Source organism: Halyomorpha halys, unplaced genomic scaffold (assembly GCF_000696795.3).
Source record: "Halyomorpha halys isolate HHAL.00 unplaced genomic scaffold, Hhal_1.1 Scaffold2137.1, whole genome shotgun sequence".
In the NCBI taxonomy this organism is placed as follows: domain Eukaryota; kingdom Metazoa; phylum Arthropoda; class Insecta; order Hemiptera; family Pentatomidae; genus Halyomorpha; species Halyomorpha halys.
In genome coordinates, this window is record NW_027115953.1 from 163,317 (window position 1) to 167,724 (window position 4,408).

At 32.9% G+C, this 4,408-nt stretch overlaps 1 protein-coding gene across 6 annotated transcripts in view; it reads right to left on the bottom strand.

Annotated features, from left to right (window-relative positions):
- The window catches only part of Abl (tyrosine-protein kinase Abl), a 114,368-nt gene that overhangs the window by 40,940 nt on the left and 69,020 nt on the right, over positions 1 to 4,408 (bottom strand). The window lies entirely within an intron of this gene.

Genomic DNA, 4,408 nt, shown 5'->3' on the forward strand with positions numbered 1-4,408 from the left:
AAATTATTAAAAAAAAAAAAAAAAACATAGAAAACTGGAAGTAATCCAAAACATGTGTATGACAATTATTAATATGAACCCAAGATACACCAGAACATCCACTAAGTTGTCACACTTCCAGCTTTCAACAATTAAACAGTAAATATTAATTTTAAGACTTTTTTAACTCATTCTTGTTTCTGAAAACTACTTGACCCAAACAATCACATTAATAGTGTAGGCACAGACTTTGAATAACCATATTAATTTAAATAATTTTACACTTATCAGACGAATATCTATTTTTTAACAAAAAAAATAATACTCAAAAGATTTGGATTTGCAGCAATTATATCACTAAAATATAAAATTTGTAAGGGTGTGAACCACAAGCATGTGTGTAAATATTATTATGGTATGAAATGTACCGTAAACTAATGTAAGAAAAAAAAATGGATTAAATCCTGTCAAAAAAAGAAAAAGGTAAAATGACAGCAAACGAATGTCTATAAATGATATTAAAAAGAAGTGGCATTACAAATGGCGAAATGGCTGCTGCTAAATAAACCATGAAGGACTTCTCCCCTCGAAACTGGAAAGTCTTTAGAATCGGATCCTTGAGTAATAATCCAATGTTCAATACTTTAATCAATACTTGTTACCAGCTAAACTTGATTCTCTTAGGAAGCCTTTGTACGTGATGTTATGGAGAGCAGCAGTAGTTGTCAGTGTAGAACCTATCAAGGTTCCAGTAAAGCGGACATAATACACACAGCTTCCGGTCACTGGGCATGTCCATCTCCATCCCACTGTCTCAATCGCGAGATTTTATCGATAAATTTCTGTTATTCTTCAAAGGGTACAAAAACGTAGGTGTCATTCAGCGTCCGGTGCTAACATATTATTACCAATGAATTTGTATTATTATTCAATGTTTAACGTAGCAATAGATAACTGAATGACCTCAACTTCTATGATAGAGGCCTTACAAAGCAGGGAACTAACGACCCATGTGCAGAGGTAATAACTTCTCATCTAACACCCTAATCCCTCTTAACGGACAATATATTATTCCACCGCTTGTGAATGATCCATTTCATCTCTAGTGTTTGTTTCCACTGGAAATATAGTTGTAGGGTCTATATATATCTCTCTAAAACATAAGTCGTTAACAACACGGAAATATTGTTGCGGTACCGCCACGGTCTGCCTCTATTAAGAGACAACCCCGCGTGAATGAGCGTCGTATTACAAAAAAAAAAAGGTTTTCTCGAAATGCCTCCAGAGTTCAATTACGAAGTTATCTCCGTTTCTCTTTTGATTCTAATTAAAATTAAACTAAACGAAAACGGAAAAAAAATTGAAGGGTACGGAACACAGTAAACGAAATCCAAATTTTAGAGTTTAGAATAGAGATACTTGATAATCACTTTACGTTAACTTGTAGAGATTCTTTTACAAGTTTCATATTCATTTGCAGGATTGCTAAAATAAAGTAACTACTTTTTTTAATGGTTTTTGCAGTGGACATGGGTGATATTCTGCAAGTAGTTTTAATTAAAAGGTTTTCAAATAGTTTTGAAGTAACTTCAATCTCCCACATATTAAAAATTATTAAATACAACTAAAACCACGCTAGTTTGATAAAAGTGAAACTCCCCGAACCTTTCCGGAGAATCTCGTTTTGATGGGACTCAATACTCCTACATCACGTAGACCCGCAATACATCCAGGGCCACGGAATCGCTGGAGTTCATATTGAGACCCGCAGTATACGGCGACTGCTTTCCAGTTTGATGCATGCAACTGTTTAGTGTATTTTGTTGAGTCAATTTATCCATCTTGTATTTGGCCTCCCACGTGGTCTCTTGCCAATTATTATGACAAACAAAATATTACTGCAGATTTTTAGACAATTACAACCTTAATTCCAGATTGGTCAGGTATCTAAGATGAATTCTACCACCATTCACTGGATTGGATTGGACCATTCATTAGAAATGTCACACTTCAGGGGTAACTGTAGTCATTAATAAAAAAATCACTTCTTCGCCAAATTACTTAAGCGGGGACAATTAAATCAGTAACTTCGTTCTAAAATACGTTGAGTAATAAATAAACGTCTTTCTCCATGGAGTAATTAAACAATTATAGACGACGTAACTTTAAAAGATTAAAAAATAAGTGCAATTATGGTAGACGAACGAGGAGTTAATAAGCCTCCTAAAATATAATTGGACGGGACATCTTCTAAGAAGTGAATTCTATTTATATAAACGAAGTATCTGTGAAACTGAGAACGATCAGGATATGAATTCAATAAGAATTTAAAAAAATTTAAATCTATACCACTATAATCCTTGAAGGGTCAGGGGTTCAGTACTTTGTAAAGTACTGTTACTAGACCAACGGTGGCGTAAGGAGGTGATTTGGTCAGAATCAGATTTTTACCGAATTAAGGGAACTCGATTTATAAGGCTGGGCGGACCCCACGAGGGCTCCAGAACCCACAGAGTTGACTCACGACTACAGTGTAACCAAAAACAATTTTCAGCCCAGCCAGATTCGAACCCTGGTCCTTGGAGTTAGTAGCATCGCGCCTTACCATACTGCCACCGCGCTCCCTCAATAAGTAGAATACCAACCGAATAGATAATGAGGTGTAGATAGTTGACCGTATTTTTTTTAAAAAATGTAACTTGACTTCTAATTTTATCATTGGTATTTCATATCAACTGTTGTGTCATAACGGTCTTTCTTGACAGTTACGTTCTTGACAGTGAATCCTTTGTCTGTCCGTAGCCCACTCTAGCGAGCCTTTCAATAAATTAATCAGTTTTAGGCCTACCATCTACGCCTTAACGTGAGTCTCCTTTCTCGTTCTCATATTTCTTATATTATTCTTTTCTCATTCTCCATATTCTACCTTTTTCCAACTGTGTGTACACACACACACACGCAAGCACGCACGCACGCACACACGCACACACACACACGCATGCACGCACGCACGCACACACATATTTATATTTTGAAAATATAAGTTAATACTCACACTGTAATTCAGATATAAGCCACTCACTATTTTTTATTGTGTCATATTTTTCAATTTGTAGATTCAATTTATTTATTTGTTTTGTTTTTTTTTTCACTTTTTTAGACACTACTTGCATATCTTATATTATACATATCTTCTTACCTACATGATATTATATTTCATCTTTCACTGTTTTCAATCTACTACCATCTAATTCCACGATTATCAATCAATTTAATTTTTTTTTACTATTCAATTGCAAGTTATCAATTTTTTATCATTTATGATTCAATTCAATATTTTTTATCATTCTTAATTTGTTTGTATACTATTCCTTTTCAATTTTATGTTTTTCTAAATGTTGTAGTTATCTCTTTTGTTCTATAGCCGACCATGAATGAATGATGAAGACCAGAAACTCAGGTCGAAACGTCGGCATAAAATATATAAATATGGTTTTGTTTATTTATGTTGTTCTTTGCTGACCGCAATTCCCCGACAAACTTCTCCAATGAATAATGTAGATATTATAGGATGCAATTCGAGGAAGCATGTAAACTAGATATCATAACAGATCAGAGCAACGTAAATGTAACAACATTAATCAAGATATGTTCAAATATATTTAAATATTAGGATAGATGTTTATATATCTCGGGTCCGAAATAGCATTTCCTAATGAGTTATCTACTGATAAAGCAGTGTACAGAGATCACTTGAATCTTTTCATAATATCTATTCTCTGAAAAAGAAAGCTGAAGGAGCAAAAAGCTTCAATAAAACGAGTCTTGACATATTAAGTAAGACTAAGTCTCTTTTTGACGTCAAAGAAATCAGCATCAAGACTTTTGAAAGAAACTTTCTTCAAATAATATGGATGAGAAATAAAAATTGGGTGTTTCCTGAGTAATTTCTCGAAATTCAACCTGTAATTTTGATATTTACACAAGATAGATTTTTATAACGAGACTATGTAATTCATTCGCAGACAAAACCAACTGGAACTCCCCTGATAATACAGGTAGACATGTAAACCAGTACAAGAAAAAAATATACAAGCTTTCATAGCTTCGTCGCTTAATTCTAATAAAGAATTAATCACTGTATAATTTACTTTCATAAATAAGAGATATTGTTAGTATAATAAATATAACTCCTATAACTTATTTTTTTAACAAATAAATAATTGACATTTTAGAGAGTTTTTAGCTAATAATACTAACCTAATTAATACAGCCAGGTCTCATTCAAATATCGTATAAAATGTATTCAAATGAAGTACTACTTACAATTATCCCAGCGAAAATGTTAATAATTCAACAGATGAAACTCACCTGAAAAAAATCCAAAATAATTAATAAATTGTATATATATTTTTTTTTTTTTGATAGA